This window comes from Leuresthes tenuis, unplaced genomic scaffold (assembly GCF_036924035.1).
Source record: "Leuresthes tenuis unplaced genomic scaffold, fLeuTen1.0.hap1 SCAF_16, whole genome shotgun sequence".
NCBI classification, from domain to species: domain Eukaryota; kingdom Metazoa; phylum Chordata; class Actinopteri; order Atheriniformes; family Atherinopsidae; genus Leuresthes; species Leuresthes tenuis.
In genome coordinates, this window is record NW_027325370.1 from 24,989,015 (window position 1) to 25,011,947 (window position 22,933).

Sequence of the window (22,933 nt, forward strand, 5' to 3'; positions counted from 1 at the left end):
TACGATTGTTCAACCTCATTTTACTGAGAAAACAAAACATCATCAATCATCATAAAAGGGAGTGGAAAAAGCACTTTTTACACACGTACACATGCAAGCGTACACACACGCATACATGCATCTGTTCTCTGACACACAAAACTGAAAAAAGAATTTAAATCCCACTCAACCCAAAAAGTTGCACAGCTGGTTTGCATAAGCGGTAGTAATGACATCATTCACACTGTTTTGTCTTTCTCTCCCTGGGTGTGGCAGCGAAAACATCCCCCAGCTGTCTTTAATAAACAGTTCGGGCCATGTTGATGTGCCAAACACCATGTCATGTTCATACACATACAGAAATTACATATGTATTCATAATGTATTTAGACTGATAGATTCAAGAATCCATCTGTCATTGTACTTTTTAGTTCCAGTTCATTAACACCTACTTTTTTTTTTTTCAAGATCAAGCCCTGTGGGAATTCCTACCTTGCCCTGTCCCATTCCACAGCCAGTGAGGAAAATATTTCCTCAAGGCCATTTATCAGTGCTGTAGAAAGGTCCTGTTTACATAAGTAGTCACAAAGTCAAGCCATCACATCAAGCACATACCACATACACGAATATATTGAGTTGAATGTTGTCAGTTACAATATGAGATGGGTCGACTGCTGCATGTTGCAGATCTGATAGATAAAGTCTCAGTGAACATGGACTTTGCATTATGTATACACAATGGCATGCATCCCTGTTATCTGCAACCTACCTGACTTGCAGTGTTGTTACATTTTACAGACAGAATAAAACTGCACGTGAGTGCATGAGTTGAACTTTCTTTTGCTTCTCCAAAGGATATGTAAACATTTCTCAGGCAGTCATATTTTCCCATGTAACTGTTAATAGCATCTGGCCATGGGCTAACAGGTCAACATGCATTTTGTTATGAACATGTCTTTTATTGGAACAACTGCCTTTGAAAACTATTGATGATGTTAATAATTTAACATTATCGCTAGGAAAAAAATGAATGTACAGGTAAGAGAAAGATATGACCACGTACTACTGGTGATAACTGAATACTTGTTTATTAATATTTGTAATTTGGTTTAACTTTCCTATTAAATTGTCCACTCAATGACCTCTGCGCCCCTGCAGAATATCAACAAAACTCTCCCCTTTCACAGCTTTTCTTCAGTGTCACATGAGTCCATAAGCTCCAGCCTGCTCCTCCCTCTGTCCTCCATCTCATCCAGACCTTGGCTCCCACACCCTTTTACTCCTCCGTCTAGCCAAGAGTAGTGTATATGAAGTGAAATCTGGGATTATGGACAAAACTCAGCTGGTTGCTTTTATTGTGGGGAGGCTCCCCCCTCAGCATAGCCACAGCTGCCAAATACGTCATGTTTTCCCTCTTATTGCCAAAGCAGCCCCCACTTATTAACTCATTTATGGCAAGATAGTGTTAGATGGAATGGCTGTGTGGGAGGTAAAGGAGAGCACCCAAGAGACCAAATGAGACCCTGGGGTTAAAAGGTGTGGATGGCATGTTGAACATATAATGAAAGTTTAACACTGCCAAATGTTCAGGTTCATGAAAGGGTTACTGGAAAAATGAGATGATGTTCAAAACAGAGTTCATCAGGTCTTTATTCCTGCACCTGCATCCATTTTAATGATTTGGGCCACAATGAAGTGGAAACCTGCAACGTTGATAAATAGGCAACATAGAAATCTTGTTTTCCATAAAACTTCCTATAACTATCAGTTACATCACATTTATCTTAGCAGGTATTGACACTGTAAAAATTCATTCATTTGAGCGATGTCCACATCTCAAAAGCATTCAAAAACACTTACAAGGAGCTTGGAGAGGTTGGTTGGTGACATAAAAACGCCATGCCCACTTGTAGCTTATTTTTTGGTTGCTACGAACATCTGAGCCCTTCTAATGGAAGATCATTTATGAGCATGCATTCAAATCACAGTAATTATCAGTCTCCCACACTCTTAAAAAAAACCTTTATTCAAATGGACAGCTTTACTTTAAGCATCTCCAGAAAAAAACATGGAGGTTACCTGTTTCTTTATCAATCTTTATCCCACAGGGCTTGATCTATAAAGATGGCATCCAGCAGACACTTAAGTAGGAAACAGTTGCAATTTGGTCATTTGAGTCACACGCTGCATTCCTATATTTAGTTTCTGAGATCTGTGATCACAATTAGTGATTGTCTGTTTCTATCGTTAGCTCTAAACTTGGAATCAGTTAACTCAACTCTACAAAGCTGCTGCACCTAACATAGCAGTAACAATTGACTCATTAATGAACAGTTTAGAATACAATAAATGGGTTTCTAAAAGTGACAAGCAAAAGTTTCAGAAATGTGCTCCACTCGAACTTGCTGGAATTCATTACATTTCTAATATTTATCAATGCAAAGGCATTTATCTTCCATGTGGCACCCTTTGCATGAGCTCAACAGTCTGCATTCCATGGGAATGTATGTCAACAGGAGATAAATCTAATACGCTTTAACTTGGTTTTTGAAAAAAAGAATATCATTGGAAATACACTTTGTAGCTCTAAAGCTGGAATCCACATTAAGGGAGGTGTCCTCCTTAAGACAAACATGGGGCCCCACTGGCTTATCCACTGCACACACGAGGGAGTGAACAGACACATTGTGCATGTTACAGTCCAATCTGACAACCTTATCCAAGGCTAAATAAACAAATGAAAATATAGATATTAGTATATTAAGAAAAATTATGTCAATATCAGTCTTAAACTGCTGCTTCTCCTGGTCATCTGACTGGATCGTACTTTTTGAGTCACCTATATTTCCCTTGAACTAAGCAACTGACAGTACAGAATTTGTTTCCTTTCTGAAAAGTACTTATGACCATCTGAACGTATTTTCACAGTTTGTCTCCATAGACACCTCAACAACAAATAACAAAGGAAATTTAAACTGATACCCCGTCTGTTTCCTGTACATTTCTCTGTGCTGTCGTTGTCTATTACCAACATCTGCAGAGAGAAAAGATCTGGAAAACATTGTCTCTTGTTTCCAGTGATGCAACCGTTCACAGAAGGCACATTACACCCTTTAGTAAGTTGTAGTAAAAGTGCTCTGAGTTGATTGCTGTATAGTGATAACTCATATGGCATAATAACATGGGACTGTAGGTCCAATACATGAGGCTAAAAAAAGCAAAGCATATAAAATACTGTTCAAACATTTCCCACTTTCAAATGAACACATGGACAACATTCAGTTCTAAACTACACATAAAGACAAACATGCAGACTAGATAGGAAAGTTTGGTTTTGTTGGGTTAGGATGCCCCCTGCTGTGACCTTAGGAGCAAACTGTAAAGTCAAACTCATGAAACTTAAAAAGCTAAAGTAAGAGCAAACATTTTGCTTCATTTGACAGATTTGACTCACATATTCCAGAAAAAAATCTAGATTTATTACAGCATGTTACAGCACGGGGCTGCACGGTGGTGTGGTGGTTAGCACCGTCACCTCACAGCAAGAGGGTTCCAGGTTCAATCCCTGCCTGGGGCCCCCCTGTGTGGAGTTCACATGCTCTCCCCATGCATGCATGGGTTTTCTCAGGGTACTCCAGCTTCCTCCCACCATCCAAAAACATACATGTCAGGTTAATTGGTGACTCCAAATTGTCCATAGGAGTGAGTGTGAGTGTGCATGGTTGTTTGTGGCCCTGTGATGGACTGGCAACCTGTCCAGGGTGTACCCCGCCTTTCGCCCGATGACTGCTGGGATAGGCTCCAGCCCACCCACTACCCGATTAACAGATTGACGGTATAGAAGATGGATGGATGTTACAGCACCAATTGAGCATTTATGGTGCTGATGTAAGTCGTCATAAATGATCCAGGGCGATTTGAATCAGTTTAAGAGTATTTCAACAAAGTACAACCAGATAAGCAAGCTTTACACTTTTTCTGTTAATAGAGGTGTGGTCAACAATAGAGGACACCATAGTTGAGATGGCCATGGCTCATTCACCTGATGAGCGCATTGGTCCAGCTCATGTGACATAAGATAATAAGGGGTTGAGATTTATCTACAAAGATAACAGGGCAATAAGTCCCTCTCAATGGATGCCATGCAGGAACACTTTACAATAACATAAAGTACACAAGCTGATTCTGTGAATCTAAAAAGCATACACATATAAAAGGGCAACGGGCATGTTCACCATTACTGCACAGAGACCACTCCCATTATGTTATCTGTCATTTACAAGCTGTTCTCATTATGATCAGTAAAGATCCTGTTCCCAGTGTGGTGTTGTTAAATAGCTGATGTTGCATCAAATGATGTGTTGGTAGAAAACAACAACAATAACAATCATAAAGTTTTTCTTGATTTCTAGGGAAATTTAACAGGGAGCCAATGAAGAGAAGCTAAAACTGGAGAAACATGATCTCTCCTGTTAGTTCTCATCAAAACTCTGGCTGCAGCATTTTGGATAAGCTGGAGGATTTTCAGAGAATATGTGGGACAGCCCAATAATAAAGAATTACAGTAGTCCAATCTTGAAGTAACAAATGCATGAACTAGTTTCTCTGCATCACCCTGAGACAGGATGTTCCTGATTTTAACAATATTACGAAGATGAAAGAAGGCAGTCCAAGAAACCAGTTTTATATGTGTGTGAAATGATTAATTCTGGTCAAAAATAACTCCAAGGTTCCTAACTGAACTAGAAGCCAAGGAAATACCATCTAGAGTAACTATATAACAAGACAATTTCTCCCTGAAATGCTCAGGTCCAAAGAGAACTTGAATTTAGAAGCAGACAGGTCTTTATGTCTTTAAGACATGCTTGTAGTCTGACCAACCTATTGATTTATGACTCAAAATGCATTCAACTGTTCAAACTCGCATTTTCACAAAATATAATGCAATGCAGTCCTGGTATAGTAAGATAAAATACACTGAAAAGAGCTACATCTCAGACTCTACAGGCCCCAGTTAGCATGTTACTCATTAAAGTTCCTGACAGTACAGTCAGAAAAAGACTGAACAAGTATGGCTTGTTTGGAATGGTTGTCAGGGGAAAACGCTTTTTTGCTAAAAAAGAACATGGCAGCATGGCTTAGTGAAAAATTGATCAGCTTAGCACCATGTTTTGTGAAAACCAAACACAGAAAATCAGCAAAAACACCTCACACAAACTGTCAAGGACAGTGGCGGTGACTTGGGCTTATTTAGCAGCGATAGGACTTGAGTGTGACTGGGTCAGTTTTTATTGTGCATGTTTTTACTGCATTTATTTGTTTTTTATGATTGCATGTAGTGTCTATTTTTATATGCTATCCTTAAACGGAACCTAAAACGGCAAGCAACAGACTTTATTACGCTGAGTCACAGGTGGTGGCACTTGGATCTGACACCCTTTTTAAGCAAGAGGCCATAGCAACATGGGGAGAGAGTTGGAAGTTGCAGCTTGTTTTTAAAGGATCGAAGGATGAGAGAATCAGGAGGGCAAGGAATGCGGGGGACGCTGAACAACGCTATGCAACCGAGGATCCATGTTGTAAACAGACAGGCAGGAGGGGGACGTCTGAAAAGTGACCCACACACCTGATGCTTGTAGTCTGACCAACCTATTGGTTTCACCTGGTTTCATAGATAATTAAATTAATGTTCAGATGTGCAGATGGGTGGACTCATGAATGAATTAGAGGGAGGGACAGTAACACAACTGCAAAAATCTTTGCTACACTTGCTGGTCTTTATGAGGGGCGGGCCCCATTTTCGTTGGTCAGAGCACCGTTTTGGATGTTCTCAGTTAAGGGAGCTCAACTGCAAGTTGCAACAACTCGCCCTGGACAGGCCCCCACTGACATCCACTTAAGAGAAGAGTTTCTGCTCGGGTTGGAGGAAGGACCTTTAACCTAAACATTTAGGAGATCTGCCCATCAGCACCCAGATGGAACTTTTGATGCCCTTTGACAGGAGGTCTTGTTGTTAGAAGAGGATGGATGTGGACATACAGGGCCAGAGTTGATATGCACTGCTGTGGGAGGGCCAAATAATCTTCGTTCTCGCCCACAAAAAACAGATTGGAAAGTAGAGCTTAAACAAGAGATCATGGTGGAGCTAAAAGACCAGCTAAAGGTCTGGACACAGGAACTTGTCCGGAAACTTAGACCGAGAAGTCCACCCAGACAGACCAGCTACACACAGCGGCAAGAGCCGGAGAGACAGCATAGAGTGCCTGCATCCTCTAACTTGTGGTCAGCGGATGGTGAGCCTATCTGCAGATGCTGCCATCAAGTAGGTCACATTGCTCGCTTCTGCAGTGACACAAACAAGTTCACATCATCTTTAAAATAACTTGCTCCACTACTGAGGCTCGGGCAGTGGGGTTAGGTCGGGAAGAGGGGTTGCAAGAGCCTGTTGATGTGTTAATTGGACAGTGCCCGCATGTGGAGGGGAAGATGGGTGGAGTCACGTCGGGAATGTTAGACACCGGCTTGCAGACCACATTGTTACAACATAGTGTTTTTTTTCAGCACTTCTCTTAATACGTGGTTAAAGAACTCCCAGCCATGATCAAACTTAAAGCTGCCAATGGCCTTCGTATCCCCTGGGTTATGCAACAATATACTTTGTCATTGAGGGCCGTGAAATAAATCAGCGTGGGTTTTTTTTATGTAGAAGATGAGTTTTCATCTAATCCCCTCAATATAGGCATGAATGTGGTACAAGCATGCTGGGATGCTGTATTCAATAGCCCAAACGGTCCAGTGTCCTTCTCCTGTCAGAAATCCAGATTGCAGAATGCCTGGAGGTGGGCCTTTGCTGTGTGCTGCCAGACTGTGGTAGCCACAGGGAATGGTTTTGTGGGCTATATCTGGCCAGCCAGCCGCAGAGGAGTCAACATACTCGCCCGAAGTGAAGTGGTAGTCTGGGGCCGTGCCAATGTTGGGCCGCAGGGGAGTAATTATCACAGGCTGGTAGAAGCACTCCAGGAACCTGGTGATGTTTCTGTTGCTCTGACACTGGTTGAGTTAAGACAAGGCCGACTCCCTGTCCGCCTCCGCAATTTGCATGATTTCCCTGTCTCCATTGGGCAGACTATTCCAGGTGGACGAAGCAGACATCCAGGGAGCATGTGACGTCCACCTGGCACGTGATGCTGATGGCATGGTGGGGTTAGTGGATGTCTGTGATCAGGTGCCGGAAGACCAAGGGTTCAAAGTGCTGGAGTTGGCTGACCAGGACAAAACTTAGGAAGAGCAAGGTCAGTTTGCAGCTCTGCTGCAAAAGTGGGAGAAAATTTTTATTATTTTTATTTTTACCCCACGCATGAGGAAGACTTTGGATACAGTGAAGCACTCCATTCCCACGTTTCCGAACTTTACCACCCCTGCTATACAAAGATATGCCAGCCCTCCTTGCAGGTATGTTGCAAAATGGCATTGTAACTGAAAGTTGCAGCCCTCATTGTTATGGTGAGGAAGAAAGATGGCAGCTAGAAATTTTGTGTGGACTATAGGAAGTTAAATTCTGTAACTCATAAGGATGCTTTTCCTCTCCCTAGGATAGAGGAGACCTTGACTTTGATGACTCAGGCCAAATGGTTCTCCACCCTGGATCTTGCCAGTGGCTACTGGCAAGTAGAGGTAGACCCATGGGACCGGAAGAAAACTGCCTTTACAACCCCATTAGGTCTATTTGAGTTTCAACACATTACTTTTATTCTCTGCAACGCTCCAGCAACTTTTCAGCATCTAATGCGGCATTGCCCCTCTGGCCAAATCCAACTCCTTACTAGTCTATCTAGATGACATTATTGTCTACTCCCTTGACTTCACCACGCATCTCAGACATTTGGAAGAGGTGTTTGAGAAACACGGCCTAAAGCTTCGTTCTGACAAATGCAAACTCCTTCAACAAGTGGGTTGGTATCAGTTGTTGTTGATTGGGCCTGTCCCCACTACAGCCAAGGAGTTGTTTTGCTTTCATTCCCAGCTCTCTGTGTCAGTCTGCTCTTGGGTCCCTCCTTGTGTGTATCGGCTATTCTATAGCCGTGACACATGTGGAATATGGAAAACCTTTGACCTGGTAAGGATTAAAAATTATGTGACTTACCTGCTGTTTCTGATCTGCGGTGAACAGAAACATATGTAACTGACCTGCATTCCAGATATTAAAGCTTTTTCTAAAGAGGAGCTTCCTCCATTTTCCTCTTGTGGATGTCCGCCACAGTATTTGTTGTATTGTCTACCTGGAGGTAGGATTCTGATTAAGACAATCGCCTCTTCTACTAGGTTAGAATGTATGCTACATCACCACCTTCTGGATGCTCAAAAGCAGTCATGGAAACGGGTCTAATTCACATTTTATTTCTTGCAGATTTTCAAAAGAATGCTTCAGATTTGCTTTGAATGACTGAAAAAGAAAATTATCAAGTTGTTGCAATGATCCAGAGTCCAGACCTCAACCTGATTTAAATGCTGTGGTGGGACCTTAAATGTCTGTGCATAAATTAATCCCTCAATAAACTGAGGCAACATTATGAACACTGGGGTGAAACTCCTCGTCAGTGATGCGAGACAATGTCTTACATACATTCTCTTCTTCAAGGTTATTCAAGGTTATATAGCTAAAAGTGGTTGGATGAGAAATCAAATTTTGGGATGTACTTACTTTTTTACATACTGTTTTTGTTGAAATGAATAATGGCACCATGCAATGTCTTTTTGTGTTCAATTGAGGTAGTTTTGGCCTCATTTTAGGACCTGGTAAGGACAAAATTATTTATTTTCATAATTAGGGTTGAGAACATATCGGCATGAAATCTGTATAAAAAAAAATATTCCACTTGCTGATCACAACTGGCCTACTGGAAAACAGGATTACATCAACTGATGGCAGTGGGTGAGGTTTTTACGTGTGCTCTTATTGTGTTGCATTGATATTTATTATTTTTTTCTCTCTCTCTCTTCTTCCTTGTAACTGATGATATTTATTCATATTCAATTGTGTTGGGCACAAAAAGGATTTTTGGGCTGTGTAAGCACTGAAAAGTCATTCATGCTCAGACTTGTTAATTAACAGACGTGTTAATAATGCTAATTATTGACCTATATCCAATCTCCCTTTTCTGTCTCTCCTTTTTTAATTCAGTGCTGCATTTTATACGGTCGATCAGGAAGCAGACACCCATTCCACCTATAAGATTAGGCTTAAAACTTCCCTTTTTGATAAACCTTATAGTACAGTTTAAAGCTTACATTTGGCATTACTGTGGTCATTAACTTGTGTTTCCCTGTCTCAAAAAGGTATCCTTTGAATGGTTTTACGGTGTTTGTTGTCCCCTCTTTTCTGGCGGATGGCCACCCTTCCTGAGTCTGGTTCTGTCAGAGGTTTCTTCCTGCTAAAAGGGAGTCGTTCCTCTCCACAGTCACCTCAAGCATGCTCAGGATGGGAGATTGGACTGAAGAGGTGCAGTCTGTGGATTTCCTTAGCTAGGAAATTGTTTTTGAATTGGCTCTTTAATTGGATTAATTTTGATATTAATTAATTGGATTTGATTGGATTATGGTTACAATGAATTGAACTCCAATTGGCTTGAGTTGGACTATCTTATTTGAGTGCCTTGAGATGACATTTGTTGTAATTTGGATATATAACTGAATTTAATTTAATTCAAACGGACTGAAACTATTAAAGGTTTATGAAGCTGACGTGCAATGAAGGAATAGTGATTTTAAACTGGTGCAGTAACTGACTGGCTGGACACTCAGTGTGGTGTTATAACAACCAGTACCAGTTTAATGCGGGACTCTTGATGAGATTGTGTCTTATGGAGGAATCGATATATCAATCTGCAGACGAGTGAAGACTAGCAAGTAGTTCAGAATTAATTTGCCATTCAAGTATTTTTTGCAGATGGGTGCACTCAGAGTGAGTGGGTGACTCCCTGTCCTAAAAAAGGACAGTGTGAATAGAGGTGCAAATCAAGGGTGGAAGAAGGGTGTGATGGACCGTCTCTCCATGGTGTCTTGACTAAGGCATCTTGAAGACATTTTGAGACCTTATGAATGAATGAGGTCAACTTGAATGAAAAACAGCAGAACATATCTCCTTTAAATCAAGCTTTCTATCATGCAAGTAAATTTAGGTCCACTAATATACTTTATCAGAATATGTGTACTTTATTCTAAATGTGCTTTTGTGATGCAAACATTTCCACTGACTATAATAATAATATTATGGTAAGGAAGTGGACAGTTAAAAGTATTAAACAATAAGGAGGGATGTAAACTCTGACATCGAAGTGAACTTCCGCATTAAGACAGGTCAGGCACATGTCACGAAAGCGTCACAAAAGCAGTTGCTACAGGCAGCCCAATGATCGTCCAATTGACTGAAATTAATCCAGTTGGATAAAAAGATTTCAGTTATCAGTCTGTTGTTCCAACGACGTCACTTCATGTTCTAATTTGCATCACACAGATATGAGGCAAATTTAGAGAGACAACACAGACTGTTAAACTATATCGTAATTGGCTTGGAGCGTTTTCCTGAAGCCTGCAATACTGTAAACGAGCCACGGCACCGCCGCTCCGCTGAAAAGGGAAACAGGACGGCGCTTAAACCAAAACCGGAAGTTATCCGAAGCGACTCCTCTCGCTTCGCTCGAGCCAGCTTTCCGCTCTGTAGCTGTTTGTAAACATGCGTCAGAAGCATGTGATCCCGTTGACGCGATTCGGAGTGACGTCCTATCAGGAAACGGGGGTGTGTGCGAGTGGGCGTGGTGTACTTGTTTCGCTGTGAAATTGTCGACGGACAGGGGTTTTCAGGAGGGCAGGGGACCACTCTGGATTCAATAACAACTTAGGCGGGGGGAGGTGGGGGATTGATGGGAAGTCATGGCAGCGAATAAGTGACAGTGACGGGACCGAAGATGTTACAGACACGCAGCGGGTAAGTATTTTCATCTGCTCCAAGAGAAACTGTTTCCAAACATCCACAAGCTACCCCGGTCATCATGTATCTATATGAATATATAGGTTAGTGCGTGAGTGGTGGGCGGTGCTGTCGTAATGATGTTTGGTAACATGCTCCCATTTGCTTCTTTCCAGCACGGTGTTTATGTAACACATTTCAAGTGTGGTCAAACGTTGCTGTCATTTTTCTCCAATTAGTAAAAAAAAAAAAAAGCCTCTTTCTTATTAAAAGTATTTTTTAAAAACTTGCACGGACATGATTTGACAACTACAGCGTAGTGCGCAGTTTCCAACATTGTTTTCCAACGTTATCCGGAAACTAGCCGAGATATTTGCTCACAGACTCGTCCTCATGAAAACATGTGTGCTCGTTTTCCTTGGAGGCAGCGCGAGGGGCAGAGGGTGGGATGGAGAGGCGCGCGGGATGCTTACTGCAGGAGGATGTTGCGCACTTCGATTTACCACAAGAGTGAGCGCTCCGTGCATCCACGCGGTTCTGCGTATTCTTTTAATTTCTGTGCACATCCCAATTGTTAAAAGCGTCATTCAGCTTCCAGAACAGTGGGTCAGTGACAGAACCGGTAAGTTTAGATTGAATTTACAGAAGAAGGGGAGACACTTGCCATCCAAACATCTGATTCCCAAATGGAACGCTGTGTAGTTACTAATTGTCAGGAATTTTGTGTGATATTGCGCCTAAAAGTGTCATGTTGTTTGTCCAGCTGAACCCACTGCATTCAAACTGTGACGTCTTATGATGTCCATATGCTTAAAGTTAAAATTACATAAGACATATTTTTGTAAAAATTGATCCTTGATTTGGTTGATTAATTTAAAAAAAATTTTTAAATAGATCACTGATTGTTTCCAAAGGCTCGTTTTTATTGTTTATTTATAATGTGCGTGTGTGTTGTGCCAGCACCTTGACTCAGCTCCATCCATCCAGAGGTTTCTATGTCATACGCACTTTTTTTTTCCTGATGTAAACAAACCTTCAGAAAGCAGTACTCTTCTTTGACACCGGGTGGCGCGTTTGTGCAAAGTTTAAACCGAGATCGCATTGGATCAGCAGAGGTATCAAGAGCTGTTTTCTTGGAATGAGTCGGATGTATTGATGGAGCATAATTGATGCAGCACGATTTAATTAGGGTGGAGAGCAGGTGAATGTATGTTTTCCTCCATTTACATATACAATATAGATATGTACACGATGACAATAAAAATTGTTATCAGTCTGTTGTGTTTTCGAAAAAAAAATGCTGTGACATGTCTTGACTGCACTCTGGTTGAGTTGGAGGAACAGCATGAGCAAGAATTCAACTCTGTGATAGAATAGGGTATAAAAAAGGGAAGAAGAGATTTAAGTGGAAATAACAGAGGTAACATGAGAATATAAAAATGCTTGCCATGTGGATTAATATTCCCTCTTTTCGCAGAGGGAAATGAAAGCATCGCTTTCAAATTTCCAAGAAAGGTAAGAGCACCTTTCACAGCAAACACAAACCTATAACATCTGCCCGAAGAACAAATGGCACAACAGCTCACTGTTTTGATCAATTATTGTCAAAAAGCCATGGCCGAGTAACAGCTGAGGTTTTCATACTCAGGGTTTATGGGCTGCCATAAATGGAAAACAAACACATACTTCCAAAAGTTTTCAATTGATCCGTACTCAAGTGTCATGTTATGTCCGTATGAAGGTCATTTTTATTCTGAAACAATGGAATTTACTCAGGACCTGCTGAGGATATAACTCCTCTTTCAACATAACGTGCATAATGCTTCAGAACTGCTCGTGAATGGTTCCTGCTCATCAGGTAATAATGTATAACAATATTTTTTCTTTTCCCCTTATGATAATGTGACTGCAATTGTGATTTAGGCTCTTTGCCCATTCTTCCCATCATAGCCAAATACAATGTCTGTGGAGCTGACTGGGCATATTTCCAAGAGAGGGATTAAGGTTAGGAAGTAGAACAGGCATGGCTGATAGATGACATGGCTAAAATTAACCACCCGATTTGACTGTTATCAGTCTATTCAATGGACATTATCAGCACACATCAGTCCCATTTATATGGGTTAGTAGGGGCCTACTAAATCTACTGGTAGGCTCAGAAGACTATTAGCAACCATTTCTATCAGTGAGCCATTATTTCAGTGAGCCAGTAGGGGGAGAAGGCCTGTTATCAGGCATGTGGGGGGTTTTTTCTCCAACTTTATTGACCAAAAGTGTATCTCTCATAATATATTCATGATAAATATATTATTTTATCATGTTGTAGGTTCTGAATAGTTTTGGAGTAAAAATGTGTTTACAGGTTATACACATATATTTTGTGGGTAGCTATATATAGTGTAATTATTATGTATATACAGTATAATTATTAGTTTGGATGTACAACATATTTGTTATATTTATGAGAAAAATTACACGATGCGGCTCTAAAAGTATCTGAAATAAACTTATTTAATTTTTCTTTGTATTGATCATATAGATGAAGTGTAATTACTAGTTTGGCCGTACTGGATATTTGATATATTTAGTAGATATGTTTTCACAACCCTACTTTGCAAAACGGAAGAAACTGATAACCCAAAACCACATTTCTACAATAACAGTTAGAATATCTAACATAAACCAACATCTTTACATTTTTTAAACATCAATCATGTAGATGAAGTGTAATTACTGATTCGGCTCCACTAGATATACTAGATATAGTCAGTAGATATATGTTTTTAAAACCCTACTCAAAACCCTACTTCTACTTGCAATCTTAGAAGAACTACAAATATGGTGCTAATTTGTATCAGATACAATACACAGCACAAGGGAATTGTAGTCTATTTTAAAAATGGTCGTATTTCTTATCATTTGGAGTGGTAAATACTAAATTCAGAGTACAGGGGGAGATTTAAAGGGGTGGAAAACACATTTATTTGATCAGATTTTAAATATGCAATTGTGAAAATGAAGAAAATTTATTTTTTACCATATTTGATTGCCACTTGATGGCTACATCCATATGGGTATACTCACATAGCTGAAGTCAAGAGCTCTCTATAACAGTTGGTCCCATATCTTTAGCCTCTTCTGTTAATGATTAACAAGTCTTCCAAATTGCACTGAGGTCAAGGTTCAGAGGTCTATATTTCAAGGCAGGACTAATTTATAATCTTCACACTGACATATGTTACTCACCACTTCAAGGTCTTTTCAAAAATGTATTTCATTTTGTCCTACAACAAAGTTTGATTTTCACCTCTGTTTGGTGTCAGCCTCTTTCAGGTGTAGTTTCTAAGACCATTTGATTGTCCAGCCTGGATTAAATCAAGTCTTTGGATTTTTTTTAAATTTTTTTGGTCAGAAAGAACCTTCAAGGTATTGATGATTTTCCCAATCGTGTTCATAGTTTTGGATTTGGGCTAGTGTTTTGCTTTATTTTACCCATAGGTGGGTAACAATGGGCCCCTGGGCATGGACATGTACCATACCCCCACGGCAGGGCACTCGCTTGCCCTATTTTGCCTAACACTAAAACATATGCAGCACACAGTCAAGTCATGCACCGCAAAAATAATAAATAAAAACAATGACAGTGGAGTAAAATAATTATTGATATAATACATTCAATTATATAATTATTTATTACTCTAACAGGAAGACCCTTTTGATTGGATCCCTTTCTTAGAATTTTGAATCCCTTTTTTAATCGAATCAAATTAAGTTTTAATCGTTTGCAAGTATCTAAAGTTCTTAGTTTATAGAACTTAAAGAAGGCAGCTGAAAAATAGCCAACCTACTCAAGCGCTAAATTAAGCCAGGAGTTCAAGTTGCATTTGTATTCCATGATGTTATTGTACTTGTCTCGCTTAGGATTGCTCACATACACCGAGGACATCTTCATCCTGGAGGAGCAGATAGACCTCAATCCACAGATCAATACCCTCCACCATCTACCAGTCTGCAAAGAGAAAACAGGCTTTGATCCCTCAGATCCCTTTTCATTTTCCTTATAGCTGGAGGGTGAAAGCTGACTCTCTTAGCAAACCTCTCCACTCTTAGTCTGTTAAGGTTAAGCTTGACGTTCTCAGGCTCCTGTGGGGAATCGGGACATCATGAGGTGCAAATACTTTGGAGAAGAAAATTTATGACTACTTGAAATGCAGGATGAAAATCTAGATGTGTAACTGGGGGAAAATGGAAAGTTTAAGATACCAAAAAAGTGAAGTAGTTTATTCTTCAATATCTCAACATAGTCCTTGAACTATTCGTAAACCTATAACGTTCAGGGAACCAGTGAAAGTATGCTGCTTCTGAAAAAAAAACACCCTGAAAATATAGTTGACTACAGTTCAAGTTCCTGCATTCCGGCTGCAGTCAAAAGATACAAGCTAGATACACATTGTAAAGTGTGGAAGATTTGATTTATTTTTTTTCCTTGAATCAAAGATGAATTATTTATGAAGGCTCTTGTTGGATTTCCATATTGTGCTATATCTATGAAAAACAGGTGTGGTGGAGAACTGAAAGAGACAATAGCTTTATTTACCTTTTGTCTTCTGAAACAAAGCTTTTGTTTCAGCTTAGCGCATAAAGAGAACTTTATTCCTCTGAAATGCAGACAGACCTAATAGGCACAGCCTTGTTGAGAACAGACAAGCTCATAAAAGAGACAGAACCAAGCTTGTTCCTCTTGTTGCAGCTCTGGACACAGTTTTTAGTCTTGTTAGTGGCACTTGCATTGATTCATTAGCCCTTTCCCCCAGAGTTTTTATAAATGTTGTTTCTGAAATAATTATTTTCTTTTTTTCTTGTTTAAATCTGTTTAGATTTTCTTCTTCTCCCTGCAGTGCCACTTTCCCATTTACTTTAGAGACGAAGAATCGTCCAATCAAGGTATGCGAGCAATCACATAAACTGTAACCCAAATTCTTAAAATAAACTCTGCTTAAGTTTGACTGAACCAAAACAGACTATTTATAAGACAGGAACTCAAACCTTTTAAAGGCACAGCGCCTTCTTGGTCTACTTCTGATACAGCATTACCCTTGCATGAATATCGAGTCCCCTGATGAAGTTTAGCACATTTTTGTTTGGCTTCTTACAATATGTGGGATTAACTTGACCAAAAACAATATTAGTTTTGGTAGAAACTGTAGATGAATCAGTGTGCTGTGTTTTCTTTCGGGCAGATCTGTGGTCACCAACACTGAAGAGGAAGCAAATGTGGTAGGCCTGTTCGTGGAAGTGTGTACGCAGTTGTCGTTGCTTCACACTGCAGGTGAAACACGATGACATAGAACGTGGCTAACACACATTCAATGCCGCAAATCACTGCATTACCAACATGAGGGTATTACAGGAGAGTCACGCAGCAACAGTAACCAGAGTGTTAATATTCCATGTGATCCAGATTCAGATATAAGACAGTATTTTTTTTTTTAAAAACAAAAAAAGGCAAAAGACGATCTGAGTGCTTATGCAACTAATATACTCGCTGGTGATGTGCCTTTAAAACCAATGGGTTGTCAGGTGATCAAGGAGGCTCAGTCAGCTCAGCCTCACAGACAGAGTAGCGGAGTGTGTCTCTAGCTAAGGCAGAGAGGAAAGTGCCAGAGAGGAGTGCAGCGGTGAGGGAGAGACCCAGTTATAAAGGGACATGGGGGGAATTGGGGACACAGCCACGTCACAGAGTGGGGGACTGGGAACCGTGGGGGTAGGGTCCCTTTAACTGCAGTCTGCTTATGCTCACTTGCCCTCTGTGGCAGCTAGCAAGTGTGTTTCTGGCTCATTCTGATCAAGAAGCTGCGTTGTGTAGCCACAACAGTGGTATAAAAGCACAGAGAATTAAGTGCTGCGTCACACTCAGGAAGAGGAATAGTGTGATCATGGGCGCGTGTGCACAGCTGTGTGTGTGTGTTAGTGTGAACGCGCACGTACATACGCACTTGTGTGGGTCTGTTCTGTTTTTCTGCGTTGAGAGTTGGAAGTAGCAATCTCATAGCAGTTCTGCTGTTGCAACAAGATGAAAATAAAGCGTGCGTGTGTTCCAGTGGTGAGCAGAAAGGAAGAGAAGGGGAGCTACAGAGAGGGAGAGAGAGCAAGTCAGAGAGTGAGAGTGATTTTGGATCAGCTGCTACGTCACTTTTTCATGTCGGGAGAAACAGAAGCTGAGATAACAGAAGCCCATCGTCATCGCCAGTCATTTTCCACCTGGAGTGGACACGGTGGTTTCGGACGGCCTCGGCTCTCTCCTCCTCCGCTTCCTCTTCCTCCTTGGTAGTTTTGATGTGCTCTGCCTGTCTTTGCTTAAATGTGTGTCTGTGTGTGTGTGTGTGTGTGTGTGTGTGTGTGTGTGCAGCTTAGTTCCAGTAAACTGGTACTTGAGTTTCAACATGGATGCTGAGGATGTGACACAGTTTTACTTGGTCTTGTTTTGATAGCATGGTAAGGTGGTGCCGGGTGGGCAGAGGTGCGACCAAAGGGTTAACAAAAGAATATTCTGGAAGGCTCTTAATATCACAGCGAAGCTCAGTCAGGAATGTTTTGCCTAGAATTATTGAGGTATTTGAACAACATTTTTTTGTGGCTGGTCTTTTTTTAGTTTTTTTGTTGTTGGTTTTTTTTGCCACCATCACCTCAAGGAAAACGTAATGATTATATAGGTGCAAATCGTCCATACAATCAAGCGCGGTGTTGTCTGACCCTAATAGGAAACACTGTTACACATGGAATACACTGTTATTGAAGTGTGCAGATACAGCCAGGTGCAACGTACAGCAAACTAAACGCAATTACATACGTTTGTTATTGGATTCAGCTGTTTTTCTCGCCACATATGTAAATCTATGTTTCTGTTCAAAGCGTTGACTGCTGACCCACTCATTCGGTTAACTCTTGCTGAAGTTTAAGCAGAGAATGAGCATTCAAAGGGGCAGGAAGACTTCAAAATAGAGTGTGCTTTGGGATCCTGATGTACGTTGTAAACAGATAACAGTCTGTGACTAGTGTTATGTTTGTCTTGTGATTTGTCTTCACCCTAAAGAGCCACCGGGATTTGGCATAAACCCCTCCCAAGACACATTTGTTTCTGCGTAGTTAGGAGAGACACAGATAGTGACGCAGTCGTTTCTGGGCTGGACTCCTCTCCCAGCAGTACACAGCTTGTACCTCTCCTTTTCATCCTCTGTCTGTTTATCTGTCTGTCTGTCTATCCCTGGAGATAAAGGGACAAACAGAGGGGGCTAAATGTCGTGGCTCAGGATCAGAGATAGAAAGTGGAGAGAGAGCTCAGAGAGAAACTGACACAGAGGAAAAAGAGAAGTTGTTTACCTTGTTTTTCTTTGTGACTCTGCTTTGGCCTCTCTCCAGTTCACATGCACTGGACTTGACTTCCTAACACTGCTGCATCACCGGCCTTCATACCAAAGCTGGATTCTCATTGGACAAGATGAGCTTCCCTGCCTCTAAGAGCTGCAGAGCAGTACTTTATTGGCTAAGGTTGGCTTTGAGCTGGTGTTCAATCTCTGATTGGTTGGAAAGCAATTTTCTGTGACACTAAGGTTTTACAGTATAAAAAAAAGCACTTCATTGTGGTGTATACTATTGTGGAATGACTTGTTTATTCTTGAAAGAATAGAATAGAATTCTCTCAATACAAGGCGCATAACTTAATGTCAGAACCTAGGCCTTCCTCTTTCCTAAACTATCAGTAAAAGCAAAGCTGCTGCGGGTTTAAGTTCCTGGAAGACAGAGGTTTTCAAGTTCCTCTGGCGTGAAGTCTAGTTTCCAGAAGATACTACATTTCTCAGACGGCATTTGTGGCTACCCGTAGTCTGCATTGCAGCTCCAGCTTCTACAGTCAGCATCTCTGTCTGTCTCTCTCTTAAATGTGCTGACGGTATGACATACTTTACACCATCAGTTCCCTTTGATTTTTCTTTAGTAAAAATTGAAAGGAAGATGACTGTTTAGCATCAGTGCTAAAGACGGTACTCTCCAATTCATTTCATCACTATGGCTAAACAGTACATTTAGTCTACCAGTCCATGTGTGTGTAGGTCACTCGTCAACATCATCTATTTTAATTAGACTATAGATTCATTATATAGTGGGACTTAAAAAAAAAGGTTGTGAACCCTTGAGAATTTTATAAATTTCTGCATAATTATGTTGTAAAATAACTACCAAAAGTGGATAAAGAGTGGATAAAGCTAATTAAACAAATGAAGAAAAAACTTTACTCTCTGGAATGTTTTCATGATCTTTGATAGAACGATGAATTTGCAGTGTTGCCTTGCTGCAAGGTCCTCTTTCTGTTGATATTCAATTTACAGATAGCTGTCCTGCACAGTTTTTCAGATAATTGTTCTGTAAATAAAGGCAAGACGTCTTGTCCAAGATCCAGCTGAAGAGGCCCAAATCATGACACTACCACCACTATGTTTCACAGGCAAAATAAGGTTCTTCTTCTGGAATTTTGTGTTTTCCTACCAGCCTTTTGATATGTTTTTCATAAAATGTAGTAAACTGCTGCTGAGCAGTAGTGTTCTTTTTGGGAAGAAAATGCTTCTTCCAAACATGCTGTGCAAATGATGGACTGATGCATATCAAAGTTAGCCAACGTAAGAGCAGTATTTTACTTAGAAGTTGTCCTGGGTTCCTTGCTGATTATCACACAACATTTTCTTGGAGTGGAGTGTTGACCACTCCGAGGTAGGCTGATGCTGGTCCTGAGTTTGTTCAAAATCTGTCTTGAGTGTGGTTCTGAGGTTCTCAGCAATCTTATTTGTGCCATGATGTTTATATCACACTTATACAGAAATGTAGAGATTGAAGGGCTCGCAAACATTCAAGCTCCACTGAACATTAATGTTTCCGCAGCAAACTAAACATCTAAAAATATATCCGTAAGCTACCGAACTGCTTCTCCTGCACATTTCTCTGTTTACGCTTAGCAACTTCCTGCTTACTACATTTCAATTTCTCTGTAAATATATACTTACTGTTTATTTGTATGAGTTTCCATTGTTCCATTGTGAGTCTGTTTCTGATTACCCTCTCAAGGCCTCCTGTCCCTTTAAATCTTTTATAAGCATTACACAACAGGTTCAGTGGCACACAAGCAACAAACAACCCGAAAAAGAAAGCTGACAGGGTTGGGTTGAGCCAGCCAAGCAAAGGAACCAGACACCTACGGATACAGAGGCCCTCTGATCAGAGCCGTCACTGTGGCTACCACGCAAACAGACTCAAAGGCATATAATTCAACTTAGTCACACAAAAATGGCTTGGCTTGGCCCATCTGAGGTCTGATAAAGCCTTATAAATGCCGTGGGGATTTTGTCCTTCCTGTTAATTGTGGAATTCAAAGTAAAATTGCAAATGATGCTTTGAAGCTAGAACTAGGCTTGCTTGATTTGGCTTTAATCCGTTTCAAGTATTTGTGGGAGTTGTCGTTGAAAACATGAAGGCATTATGGCAGACTGAGCGTGGGTTCTGGAGTGTTTGAAATAAGACAATTAATTTTTAGATGTTTCTTCACCTGTATGTTGGCTGTAAAAAACAAGGAAATTTGAAATGGTTGGTTGGTTTGTACTTTGTTGAAGCTCTTGGCAACAAGTCAGCGAACTGGCCGCTACCTGTCTCTGCCCCACCCTCAGGTGCATTGTAGCTGTGTTTCTGCGTCATGGCTCTCACTGCTAGCTATTGACTGCCACTTCCCTTCTTTTTCCTTGTAGTGGCTGGAGAACAACGTACTATCATCCTCTACCAAATGAGACAGAAGAGGACTCATTTAGGTATGTCTGTGTATGTCAGCAGGTGAGTCTGTATGTCAAAGACTTAAGATGCAGAGGCAGCATTTTTTGTGTGCTGTTCTTGTTTGGCCCTTCACACATCCACAAAGCTTGGATCAAATATCAGATCGGTCGTGTGGGTGTGTAAGAGACAAAAAAGACTGAGACTGAGAGGTGCTTGGGTGCTCTTCTGTGTTTTTCCATTTCATCTTTCTCTCTTGCTCATTTTTCTCGCTTCATCTGCTTCCCTTCCTTGTGCTTTCTGCGCCAGGCCTGTGAATCATACTATCCTTTCAGGCACAAACCTGACAGTGAGCCATCCCAGAGTGCGTTAGATTGAAGGTCTCTTACTGTCTCTGTGATGCTGGTAAGATGCCTTGGACCCTAATCATGGTTCCATCAAAAACAAGATAAGAGACAATGCAATTCAAAGCTCACTGTGGCTTTTGTTAATTCAGCCCCTCACATTGTTATGCATTGGTACAAATATTTAACTGTCCTATTTTTGTCAAAGCTTCCAAATGAACCAGGACTTAACACCGCATATATTACTGAGGTCAAATTCCCCTACTGAAACAGGGAACCATTATAAATGTCATGCAAGTTTGAGTCATTTATCGTGGATGTTTAGTCAATGCAAAAATTCACATTCTTCCAGTTTTCTTAGTGACTCACAGAAGATTCAGTGGAATCCATTGCTCCCTCATCTAGAGAACCTTTTTAAGAATTTCTTACAATTTTATGTCAGCAGCATCAAAACAGAAGTATCTTAGAACTGTATCTTACATTCAACATTTAGTTGAACCCTTTACTGTCCTCCCTGAGGGAAAAAAAAGCAATGAAAAAAATACTTCTTTGCGTTCTTTAATTTCCTTTTGGGCAACAATTATTAGAATCTTTGCACAAATGGTTAAGGGGGACACTTGATGGTAACAGTATCATCATTTTGAAACGTGATCACTTAACCCACTCACTTTTAGGCATTACAGCCTGATTCAGGCAGGTTTCCTTTCCTTTCCTTTTCCTTTTCCTTTCCCTTTCATACAGAATGGTGGCTGATAATGTGCTCCACTAAACAACTGAACAGGTCACTGAAAAAAAAAGTCATCTCTAAATGTGGAGCTGACTTCAGAGAATATAATGGACCTAGATTAGCTACATGCACCCTAGTCTGCCCCAGATTCAACCCCGTTTCTTTGAGACCATCTTAAATATTTTAATTCCATGTGGCCCTTAAAACTGAGCCATGTCCCAGGCTTCAGCCATATCAGAGTTACTGATTCTCATCAGCTTACAGTACATGTTGATGTCAAACCAGTAGTCTATCTGCTTACCAGACTGCATCGTCTTCCATTTATAATTTTAATGAGCCTAACCTAAATGTTTTTTTAATCTACCCCAAGGAAGTCCATTGGAACCTCTCCCTTAATCACATCCACTCTAATGGACAACACTTACTGTCGTAAGCTATTTTCTGCACATAATTAATAATTTTACTTATTATTCATTTTCCATCCCTTTCTAGATTCCACCAAGTCTTACACATTGATGATGCCTTCTATCAGAGATGCCCCTCCTAGAAGCTGGTTTCAGATGGTGGCTTAGAGTATTGTCATCTATCTAGCACCATTTGAAATCAGTGTTCTTGGGGTGGGAAGTGTGTTCCACTGCTCCAGCACCAAACATGTGGCATTTGTCACAAGAGGCGTCCAATGAAGAGAGAGACGTCACCTGGAACGCATCACGCTTCAAGCATCATGTCACTGAGCTACAAACCTCAACGTCTACAGTGATGTTTTGACATTTCAAGCTCCTTGTCCTATCTCCAAGGTTGACTGATTTCTTTTGGTGTTCAGAGTCCGCTTCCTATTTCTAGCACCATTTGAAATCGGTTACAGTGAAGGACAGATCTCGTCTTACCTTGAGGATTTTCCAGCTACTCTCTGCTCACTCGAATTACCAAACATTACCAAAGAAAGCAATTTTGTATTAAAATATAGTGTAAAACAAACTTCAGTAAATCACAACTCCTTTTTATTTCACCAAAGTTGACAGTTTATGAAAGCTGCATCATTTTCAAAATCCTTTTCCTTTGAGAATATTTATGTTCATGTTTCAGCCACAAGGTGGCACTGCAATATCA

General features: G+C 40.7%; 1 long non-coding RNA gene across 5 annotated transcripts; it reads left to right on the forward strand.

The window, feature by feature from the left end:
• The first annotated feature begins 10,826 nt into the window (after positions 1-10,826).
• Positions 10,827-22,789, forward strand: LOC140272507 (uncharacterized). Of its 5 annotated transcripts, XR_011907923.1 has the most exons (5): positions 10,827-10,963; positions 12,423-12,460; positions 14,867-16,274; positions 20,734-20,793; positions 22,316-22,789. It is a non-coding gene; the product is annotated as an uncharacterized lncRNA (long non-coding RNA). The 5 variants fall into 5 exon arrangements; XR_011907921.1 differs by lacking the exon at positions 10,827-10,963 and having other exon boundaries at positions 11,847-12,460; XR_011907924.1 differs by lacking the exon at positions 10,827-10,963 and having other exon boundaries at positions 11,847-12,460; positions 15,823-16,274.
• The last annotated feature ends 144 nt before the right edge of the window (positions 22,790-22,933 follow it).